General features: G+C 37.7%; 1 protein-coding gene across 2 annotated transcripts in view; it reads right to left on the reverse strand.

The window, feature by feature from the left end:
- LOC113098445 (leucine zipper protein 1-like) overlaps window positions 1-10,257 on the reverse strand; it is a 43,629-nt gene extending 33,372 nt beyond the window's left edge. Inside the window, exon 1 of one of the 2 annotated variants that reach the window (XM_026263525.1) lies at window positions 9,945-10,257. The gene's annotated coding sequence lies outside the window, so the exon portion shown is untranslated. Of the gene's footprint in view, window positions 1-9,691; window positions 9,908-9,944 lie in introns of those variants that run through there. The other variant, XM_026263527.1, reaches the window with a different exon arrangement.
- Between the last annotated feature and the right edge of the window lie 1,950 nt (window positions 10,258-12,207).

Consider the following 12,207-nt stretch of genomic DNA (forward strand, 5'->3'; position numbering starts at 1 on the left):
TAAAAAATGCTAAATATGCCCCTTTTCCCCTCTCCCTCCCTAAAGACTGAGTCCAGCCCAACTTAACCATCCAACCCAGAGCATTCCTGAGAGAGAGAGAGAGAGAGAGATGTCAAACGCATTAATAACACAACTTTCCACTCATCTGACCCAGACATCCCTTTTAAGGCCAAGCAGTTCAGATTTCTCTTTTCATTAAGTTCCAAAAATACCTCAAGAACACAGAGAACAAGAGAAGGGTAGAGAAATCATTGCACTGCCCAGTTTTAGCTGACATCTCATGGCTTTGATGACTGTAAAAAGAGAGAGAGAGAGAGAGAGAGAGAGAGAGAGAGAGAGAGAAGCTAATACAGAATTGGATAGACCCGATAAAAACCCTCAGAGGCCTCAGACATACATACATACATACATACACTATATATATATATATATATATATATATATATATATATATATATATATATATATATATATATATATATATATATATATATATATATATATATATATATATATATATATATATATACACACATATTAGATGGTCTTAAGCAGTGGTTCTTAACCCTTTAGTATGAATCAATACTGCAAGGCCACCCAAACCTTTTCTATTCACAAAAACCTGTGTACTGTATAGTGTTATTACTTTTCAATACTTTTTCATTTACATAAAAGTACGTAAAGCTCAAACATAATGATAACTGCCCGGGAGTGACACTGTTGAACTTTTTATAATGCTTTGAATTCCCACGTTTTGCCATCCTGTCCACTTTATGCTGAAGAATCTTCTTTAAGCTGGTTTTAAGAGCAAACATCTTAGAGATGTACTAGTTAGACTTAGTATTCAATCAATCATAAATAAACCAATCCAGATGGAGAAAATCATCTATTTTGACTGTGAACGAAAGTTCTATCCAGTCACACATTATTCCTCATGTTCAAATTCCATCCATTTCTCATAAATGTTTTTCAGGAAAGGGAAAACAATAGTCTGAACATCAGCGCACAATGTGTGCCATTCCTAGAGCTCATTTCTATTTAGTAAAGCCACGAAATAACTTTTGTAGGATTTTCTTGGAAAACGTCCACAATATGTTTGGTTTTGTCTACTTAAAAAAAAAAAAGCTGATTTTGAGATATTACAATGCTTTTTGTGAGGTTTCATATACATAATACTTTTTTGACAGAAAAAGATCTACAGAACTAATAACTCTAACTGTATTTTTTTCCCCAACACGGGGTATGTTATACCATGTATGAAGGACAAGAAGGGACATGCAATACAGAGTTTTCAGGCTTTAGGTTTGAAATCCCCTTTTAAACAGCAAAAATTCCCAACCATATGTAAGCCATTACAGAACTCAGGAAAATGTTTACAATCAAGTGTCACAGCAGAAACATGTTTTCTATCAGAGATAAGGGAAAATAGGCCACGAACCAGAGCAGACCAAACAGCCTTAGTTTAACTTTCTCAACATGTTTGCACAGTTCACAGGTCACAGCTATCCTGTCTCTAATAAAAGATAATGTGGTTACACTGTCCCTGGATAAACCACACTAGAGGCACCTTGCATTTAGCTCTGGTGCATATGTATGTGCGAAAGTCAAAAATGAGAAAAGGCCGTGGTTCCTCAAAATAAATCGTTCAACCTATGGTTTCACAGTATGACGCTGAATCATGACTAGGAAATGGATGCAGCTGAAATAGTTCTCTATCTTTTACCCTGTACTGCTAAGCAGTACTTCAAAATGCCAATTAAATGCTAAAATGTTCCCATTAGCTTGATATGTGGTGTCCCTCTGGGCAACGTTTTAGGCCCTTTCATTTTTAAACAGATTATTGGTTTGCAAGTAGTTGATTACAGAAATAAGCTTGCGTCTGTTGAGAATGTGTGTAGGATGGAAAACACTTAGATCGCACAGGCAGTGCAAAAGCGAAGTAGCAGAATAACTTTAAAATCAGTCTTTTCTGTCATTACTGTAGTCCTATAGAGAAAAACACATTTATTTTAATAACTGCCATAAAATATAAATGGTTACCAAGAGTGGGCCACTGGTGTATTGAAATTTCAGCCACTAAAACAGAAAAAGGTGGACATTTTTAACCAATAGAAAGTTTTTCTATCTGATCGGATACTGACAAAAAAGCAACATTCGTGTTAATTGACCCTGGTTTAATAACATTGCTCCATCTCACTTATATCACCTCAAACTATATCCCAAATGGTGAACTTGGAGTGAACTTGAGGTCTGAGGTCAAAATGGCCAAGAACCAATACTAACCTAGACTACTAACAGTGTGGACTTTGGAGGCACATGTTGCTATCCTCTATAGAGCATGAACACATAATGATGATGGCAGATGCCCAAGATAAAGCAAAATCTGATTCTCCTAAATTATCCTTGCTGCATTACTCACCGATTGCAGTAAACAAAAGTATTACGAAAGCAACAGCTCACTCTCCAAAAAATCTTTAAACTGTCAGATGTCTGACAGATGGGTCCATTCAGTATTTATTCAATAACACCGACTCTGAACTTTCTAGTACTGCGTGTAGACAGCAACGTGGCTAAAACGTCAGTTAAAACTAGAGTTTGTGCATCTGTGAGAAAGAGCGTGGAGGGAGGAAGGGCACATCCTATTTCCCTGCGTATGCCTGAACCTCTCATCTAGACTGGAAATCAGGTCAGTGCTGGACCCGAGAATCTCTGGTTGTGTTTCCATGTGGAGGGTAAAAACAGGCAGTGTAGTGCAGAATTAAAAAAACAACAGCCATGTAAATTAGACCTAAAACCAGGTGATTTATGGGGCTAGGTGATGTTTCTATAAAAGTAATTAATATAATACAGAAAAATATATTATCTAAATATTTCTCAGTTTTGTTCTGCCTTTCATGCATTTATTCAAGCATTTGCTATGCAATTATTCAAAAAAGTGATTTTATCTTAAATCAGATGAGTCATCATCTTGACCAAACAGCTATAATCAATTAGATCAAACATTATTTAGTTAATAATAATAATAATTATAATTATTATTACTTAAAATAGTTAAGAAATTTGTTTTCACTAAATTGAGGAAAAAATGTATTATATAATTTTAATTGTATACATCAATATAAGAATACATGGTGATAAAGAACTATTTAATACTATTTTAATATTCAGAGAAGTTAATATTTTTGAGTGACGACACGAATTACAAATTGTTTGACATTACCTTCCTTAATTCAAACCCATTAGGTTTCTTTTTTAATGTCCATAAAAAAAATATATTTTAATCACTAATTTAAAGTATATTGTAACACAAATCCATGCAGTACATTGTGAATACCCTGTATCTCATCCAGTTCTAGTGATTCATACACTTGAGGTGGAAAAAACTCTGTAAGAGGCCTATTAGCCTCTGTAGTACACTAGACTTTACAACACAGGAGAAGGAAATCAGGAGAGTGCTTGAGAGTCATCAGACAGATCCCTAATGGAATTCCCCGTCTCCACCCAACACAAACACGCACAGAAGCTAATGAACTCAGATATAACAATTTGGTTCAGCGTGTCCGGCATGCCATTTCCGGATACAGAGAGAACATGTGGGATGCTGTGCGTGCATCACTCCGGTTCCACTGAGCTATTTCAGGAGCCCTTAGAGATATTTCAAACACCCTCTCACCCTCGCGCCTATACTCCTCAACAGCAGCGTGGATACTGTCACACATGAGAGGGAGAAAAAAAACAGGGTCAAAGATCAGTAAGGAATCATTTGCTGACTGACAAGCATTTGAGATGCACGTTGATACCATGTGTGAACAGCGATCTGTCTCGGTTGACCCCTTGCAATCTGGTGACCGACACGGATCCTAATACCAGGTGCAAAAATACCATATAAATACACACCTGCTCCTTAACACACACTAAATCTTCTGTGTTCTGTACACATGCTCAAATGTAAACACGGGCGTGTTTGTTCACAGGCGAGAGAGCAAAAGGGTGGGGCGTTAAATAGATGACTTTGAGTGCTTAGAACAGGAGAATCTGATGAGTTCTTCACACAAGTATTTTTCATGATGCAAAACATCACAGAAGGAGCAGGTCTGAGCAGATCCCAGCACATCAGCAATCCCAGATGCAGTGAAGTACTTGAGATATCAGTTCTGGCTTTGTGCCACTTTATTACTTAACTGCAGTGAGGCTGGCTAGGAGTTTATGTACATGTATGTCTGAGGGGAACTTACTGTCTTTAGAAAAGTTTAGATGGTATTATTTCTTCTCATATTGCCTCCGTATAATGCATATTAAAGTTCATAAGTGCAGCGCTGCTTTGTTGACACCGGAAACCAAGGAAACACTTTAAGTGCCACCTGCTGGCAGAGAGTGAATCTGCATCTCATTCAGATCGCCTGCTGTTTCTGTTTTTGTTATGTTGGTTTCACAAAACTAAGGTCAAACTATTCTGTTTTTACTTTAAATTTTGAAATTATACCATCTAATTTAGATTAAAAACTTATCATCTTGAATGTATGCATCATCTTTGTTTGAATCATGATTAAAATGCAGTAGTTGCCTCTTATTTGAAATGGAAAGAGCATTTAATTTATAATTTGTCTTAAATCACATTTTGTAAAAAAAAAAAAAAAAAAAAAAAAAATTGAATCGAATTGTGAGTTGAGTGAATCATTACATCCCTAATAACAGCAAATAAAATATACACAAAAGTGCATCAGGTCAATGAACATCCATTTAAAACAAATATATATATATATATATATATATATATATATATATATATATATATATATATATATATATATATATATATATATATATATATATATATATATATATATATATATATATATATATATGGCCAATGTTTGTCTGAATCACAATACGCTACACAAATAACAACTCCAACTAGACATCAACTATTGTATATCAACTAGACATGTAGGAACAATATTGAGCATTGCATTTTTCCCCATTCAAAACTATACGAGTGAAATGTCTTGGGTATTTTATAGTCTTTGATACGTATAAGTATACTCCATTTGATAACATGCATAACATGTAGGCAGTCGATACAGGCACTCTTTGAAGGGTTCATCTTAGTCGACTTTGTACTTGTTTAAACAAATCCTACAGACCCTGTTTGGGTGATCCAAATGAAGTTTACAGCTGGTATTAATACACCTCTATCAAATGGACAGATAAGGTGTGGTCACATTAGTGAACTTTTGGCTAAAATGTTCAGGTCTAGTGTCAATTGTCAATAGTAAAGTGATTTATGAAGAACAGCAGAAGTCCAGTGTGACCAACCTGAATCTCAAAATCTGAGTGGACAAATATTTCAGCTCCCACACTAAATTCCAGATTGCTTGGATCCTTTGAAATGAGTAAATGATGCCTGCAAAAATGTATTTGATTTGATCACATATATTTTCAAATAGATCACAAAATATTCTTGGCCCATTTTTTTCTGAATTTAGCACACTTATGATCAGATGGCTTTCCAGGTCAGAATCTGGAAATTTTAAGAACATATTTTGTAAAATGTCTATCCATGGAGTCCAGTGGAGTTGTTTTGTATGGACAAGAACAATACCTTCAAAATACCTTTCTTTGCATTATACAGGTCTGAAATTATATAAGGAAGAACAAATGACAGATTTTTTATAATCCCATTAAAACAGGAGTAAACAGTCATAAAGCAGGGACACACCAAGCTGATGGTTGGCTAGTCTGTTTGGTGTGTTCCACTCGTCGGCTTTCATCGGGCTCACATCGGCGGCGGTTTAACCCGATTCAACATGTGTGGGAGGAGCTGCTGTAATCTTCTTCTTGTGTTCACACTTTAACAACTCCTCGTCAAACTATATGTCTGTCAGCAAGCTCTCACACTTCCTGACATCATAAAACTGAAGAGACACTCAGCTGTGCACCAGATCTGGGCATCTTTACATATGAACACAGCACTATATGTCTGAGTTCACAGGAACACAAAGAATTACTGTAAGATTTTAATAATTTTTTTTCAAAATTGTGTTAAAACAACTGGTTGTTAATGTCAAGATCAGTGCTGGGAATAAGTTTGCTGAGTGCCAAAAGCTTATCTGCCAATGACGTTTACAATGACCTTACCACTTGACATGCAAGAAATACATCTATGTGGCAAAACCCACTACAAATTTCACTTCCTTTTGCATTTAAGGAGAAGTGTCAAATCTCAGCTTATTTCTCACAGAGAAAGAAGAACAATGATGTCATGTAAAGTACCAAACTGTCCCATGATGTTACTGTAAAACTCAAATTTTGCAACAGAATGAAGACTTACTGACAATGTGGTTTCAGAATCTGTCGGTTCATTTGAGTGAGAAAGAAAGAAAAAGAGAGAAGATTAAGAGAGCGAACACCAGGAGTGAACCGCAATATTCCATTTAGACCACAAACTAGTCATTTAGCCTCTCCATAATCCTCGGGTCTGGTGCTAAGTCTGGTAATTACTCTTATTGGACACCGATAACTATCACAAGCGTTTTGCTGCATGCTTCCTCCAAGTGGAAAAGTAATCAGCAGACTGGCAAAACCAGAAGCAGGGCCTGCTCATAAAGAAAAGTGGAGAGAGCGAGGGCAGGAATTACAGTGCACCGCCAGTCATCGCTTGATCGTTGTGCAAACTGTCTTCTAACATTCTCTTGAATGGGAACTGCCCCTGCTTTCATTCCCACCCATCCTGTTTCAGCTGACAAAGTTCACATGTACTGTTTTAACCTACAATAAAAGCTCATCAGAAATCCACCTTTGCCCGTCTAGGGTGAGAGAAATGAAAAGGTATAGCAGGTCATAAAACACATGAGAGACAGAGAGAGAGATAAGCTACAATAAAAAAAAAACAGACAAAGAACAACACAAGAGTGTCTGCTGGTTTTTGGCAGAAAGCAAATACATCCGGCTTTAGAATGCAGTCCAGATCTCCAGCTGAATATATTCTTGAAAAGTGTCCCTCTCTCTCTGCTAGTTTTGCATCAGGAACTAGATTTTACAAGTGACAACCAAACACAGTTGCTATACAGGGACGGTCATATTTTCTTTGACCCTATGAAGTTTAGTTGATGTTTTTGAGGATGATGGGAAATCATCTATATAATAATTATATATATATATATATATATATATATATATATATATATATATATATATATATATAATACAACTACTTTAAGGTAAGTTTACACAACAAAGTTTTCAGCCAAAAATGGGAAAATATTTTATGCGTTTGGACTGTTCATTTACACTACAACAGCATATTGGGGACTGAGAACACGTTTTTTTTAAAAATGCAGGTTTTTGAAAACGGCACTGTTATCATTCCCATGTAAACACCCAATACGGGAATCTTTGAAAATGATGACATCATGCATGTGCATATTAAGTGTTAGTATTTAGGCATGCGCAGTACTTGTCGATTTTAAAAGCAATCGTGAAAACAAAAATACTCAACAATAGTGGAGTTAGTACATGGTTCTGTTGTTGCTGCTCAAGAGTTTGCTAACGCTTCTTCAGCAAAGTGTGGATTTACTTCAAAAATACAGGAACTGTTTACTAACAAGGTGATAGCGCCAACTACTGGCCTGGAATTCTTATTTTTTTTTGCTTTTGGCCATTTTCGCGAATGTGTATACTTGAATCATTTTGAAACCTTTTTTAAAACGCAAGGGAAAACTTTTCAGTTTTTGACTACATCGTTGACTAAATTGCATTTTCATGAGCTTTAACTCCAGACATCACAGAATCTCCCCTTGGTTTAATACAATCTCGTTGACTACTATTCAAAACCAACACCAATTCTGTCTCTCTGTCTTATCTAATCAGTCACTGGATGCAACTCAAATTAATGCACTGACGCACAGAAACTGCTTTATCAAAGCACCTCACACGAAAGTGCAAATATTTAATACTGACTCCATGAAATTCCTGCATCAACACAAAGACAGGGCTAGAGCAAGACGCAAGGAATATAATAAACTATCACGTGACAGTAAACTGTTAAGCAGAGTGGGTTAGTTTACGGTTCATACTAAAACACACACAGAAAGTGTTCTGGAGTCTTACTGGAAATCTGTCAATGCTCTGCATTTGAGTCTGGAACAGGTCATGACAGGTCCTCTCTGTACTCATCTTCCCTCTCTCTCTTGCTTTATGGGCCCCACCTGCCTAATGTAATGGAGCTTGTATGGGGGTTGCTGTTCTCTCTGTTCATAGTGTTTCATATTCCTGTCAGCTCCCCAACCATCACCACTGCTGCTAACCTGACAAATGAAAACTGATATGTTTTTATGGTAGCAATGTTCTTTTCCATGAATGAATCAGGGGTTTTATTGATTTATTTCATTTGCTGAAGTCTCCCTTTTTCTTTTTTAAGCTTACAACTCCTTTCCTGCCTAATGGTAAAACTATAGTGCAAACAAATAGCATCTGAGTAAGGGCTATGAACACACCCCTTTTTAACCCTAACCCATACTATATAATTACTACTAAATATAATTGCCCCTTTAAGCAGTAAGGTCTTTTTTTTTTGCCAAGTAAAGTATTTTTGTTTCACATATTATCCAGTCATTCTACTATTTTCTGCCTATTATGCTGGCCTAGCTGAGAAGCAGGGACTCACTTCTCGCCACCTACTGGCGGAATGATGCAACCTGCACAAAGAGTCACTGAACAAATCAGAACAAACCTTAGGTGAAAAATTCAAAACATTTGAATCACTGAGATTGAACAAATGTGCTTGTATGTGTGTGTGTGTGTGTGTGTGTGTGTGTGTATTCTCGATTGGGACATGAACATACACAATTATGCACAGACTGCCAAAACACATGAGGAATGCATCAGTCTTCCTGACCTCGACTCGACATCCCATGCAGTGTTCTCTTACAGCACGCAGGTCAAAAATAAACACCAGATTTTTAAGCCAAGGCAAAAACAGGACTTTCCATTTCTAATATTAACATAAATATGAGCCATGCAAGGTTTAAAGACATCAAACGCGTTTAATTGTGTCTGTCGCCGTGTGTGAAAGCACCTCACTCCTCTAATAGCAGCTGTCAACATTAATAGCCACGGCTGGAAATACATATTCTATTCGCGTGGGCGCCGACAGTAGTGCAGGTCGGGACACACACTGCGTCAAAAAAAGCTACACGTTACGATACAGAAATCAAAATCTAACACGGGATATCTGAAAGGCGAACATGAGCTTCGTAACAGAAGCCCTTAACACTTGCTTGTTTTCTTGCTTGATTGCTTATTCGGCAGAAACGTGCAGGGGAGGGGGACATTTTCAAGGTTAAGCACAAAAAACTGCTTTCTGTAAGAATGAAACTACTTATACTGGCTTGTAACCAAGCCAAATTCCCTCAAAGTCTGCTGTATTGTTCTCAGAGAAAGCGACTTTTCCTGTTCGAAAACACAATATTCTTGGGTTACGTTACGTCTGGTGTACGTGGCCAATCGGTTTGACATGTCGATGCTCGCGCGCAACAAATAAAGTGCAACTCGAGTTTAAATGCTGTAAACGTATTTCGCAACATAGTGTGATGTTGCTGACGTAGAACGTCTCAATCTGAATACAGGGGCAATATCTGGCTCAGCCCCCTAAAAAATTAGAACATACCCGACCATGTTTGAGTCAAGTTACCTCTATCAGCCGTTTGGAAAGTCCCGTTGAAGTTTTCTTCCACATCCCTACGAACGCTATCATTCTTACATCTGCCACAAAATATAGGTTGACTGAAATCCCCGCAGTCCTGTTTATCGAGCTGCTCCTCTGCAGCGAACAGGAGGGGGAGGAGGGTGCCAAAGTTGCCGCAGTTTGGAGTTGTGTCTAGGGGCAAGAATCCACCATTCAGCTCCCCTTTCACTAAACTAATCCCGCTTCGGTTTTCTCTTACCTTGAACAACGGAAGAAGAACGGTGACGATTTTTCGTTGGTAGCGCTCTGGAAGGGCAAACGTGTTTGACTTTTTGAGGATGAACAGAGCAGCTCTCAGCTTCCTCCTCGCTAGTTCCTTCTCTCACCCCGTCCCTTGCGCCGCAAGATCAAACCATCACATTCCTTCCTCGAGAAACAAACAATGAAAAAGGTGGGTTTTCCTTTGCCAAGAAAGACCCACCCCTAGAACGATTTCTCCGCCTGTGACCGCAGAAAGAACGCCCTGCACGGCAACACGGTCCCGCCCCGATGAGCGAAAGAACGACGGGACAGACGTGCGCTGAGCTCTAGAGGAAGCTTGAAGAATAACGGGAAACCCAATTCACAAGTAGCCTATAGCAAGACTCTTTTTTTTTAGCTCAACAATTAGTAAAGGTGTTAAAACATAAAAAAAATAAAAACGTAAAGAAATCGAATACAATTTATATTGGTAGTAAAAATGAGTATAACAAAATTATGTATAATTTATGTGACGTCACTGCAAAGGTGATCAATAATCCCCTGTCAGGCAATAACATAGGCATTAATAACAGCAACAATAATAATAATAATTTTAAAAAAGTTTCTTTATTAGTTCATATGATTCTTAATTATTAAAAAAAAATCACTAAAAATGATAAATTATGATTACATAAAAATAATCTCCTCAGATAAAGGAGGAGAGCTGGAGCATGGGGCCAGTGACCCCACTCCGTAAATACCTATGTTAGTACAGAAACGACAAGAAGTGACCTCTTTTGTGCTTTTGATGGCAGAGATGACTGCCGTCTATGGATGACGGTGTCGGAACAAAGTAATTCCAATTGGACCTAAGTAAAGGTCCAACCCCTGATGCATGGCAAGTTCCTCAATGCCAAATCATCAATTTGACACTGTACATTATACCTAATCAGCAAATTGACGCAACTCCTGGAGGATTTGGTCGCTATCATCTTGTCATCTTGACATCTTTGGCATTGGTGAGGCCCGTTGGATGGCCAGTGGGAAGTTGATAAGTGATGATAAGACCTTCATACTTCAGCTACAACCGTGACCATGTCCGTGGTGTGGGGATTGTCCTGTCCCGCCAAGTGGCATCGTGTCTTCTCTGTTGGAGACCTGTCTCAGACAGGATCACTTCTGTACGGCTGCAAGAAATGCATGTGAAGCTGACCTTTGTTCAGGTCTATGCACCAACAGAAGATGCCTCCAATGCAGATAAGGAGTCTTTCTATTATGACTTGCTATTGAGCTCAACCGTATCAGGACATAGATAGTAGCAGGACAATATTGCAATCCAGAATGGCTTCGATTTATTGGCCCCCCAACATGACCTGGGTTCCCATTTCATTTTCAATCACTATAGCGCCATTTTGGAGAATATCTGCTGCGGCACACGCTGTTCTGTGTCAGCCACGCTGCACGGATGCACTGTTTTTGTTCAAATCAAATTGAAACTACACATAGAAAATGTATCCTTGTACGGCTGACTCAGAATAGTGTACGTAGTTTACGTACAGCGGATGCTCTCAAAAATGGCGCTATGGTGATGCAGAGAGACACAGAAGAGAAAAATTGTTGAATAAAGTCATTATTTTTGTTTTCTTTACATACGAAAAATATTCTCATTGCTTCATTACATTACGGTTGAACTGCTGATGGCAGATGGACTATTCTAACGATGTCTTTAATATTTTTTCGGGACTTTGACAGTGTATTTTACTTGTCAGTCAATGGAACAGTCAGAAGCCTCCCGGTTTTCATCCAAAATATCTTAAATTGTGTTCCGAAGATGAACAAAGGTTTGGAAGGACACGGGGGTAAGTGATTAATGACAACATTTTCATTTTGGGGAGGAGTATCTGTAACTTTTCTTCATATATTCTATATGATCTGTTTTGTATTGTATGAAAACGTATATGTATATTTTGTATGTATATGTATTTATGCATTATTTGTTGTGCTTGCTAAGCAAAGAAAATGTATTTGTAAGGAAAAGGGCTAAAATTAAAATATTTCCATTAACAATAGAATGACATGATATTACTGTAGATGTCTCACTTTGCGAAAGTAGTGGTCAGAAATAGTTCAATTGCTGCTGAAAAAAACAAACTACAGATTACTTTCTTTGGGTGTCAAAAGCAGGATATGAACCAGGATCTGATTGCTGGTTTACAGCCTCAGCCCGCAAGCTACAACCAAATCAAGATAACCCTTATAATTTTAACACCAACGCTGTTTTA

Source organism: Carassius auratus, unplaced genomic scaffold (genome assembly GCF_003368295.1).
Source record: "Carassius auratus strain Wakin unplaced genomic scaffold, ASM336829v1 scaf_tig00216558, whole genome shotgun sequence".
Classification (NCBI taxonomy): domain Eukaryota; kingdom Metazoa; phylum Chordata; class Actinopteri; order Cypriniformes; family Cyprinidae; genus Carassius; species Carassius auratus.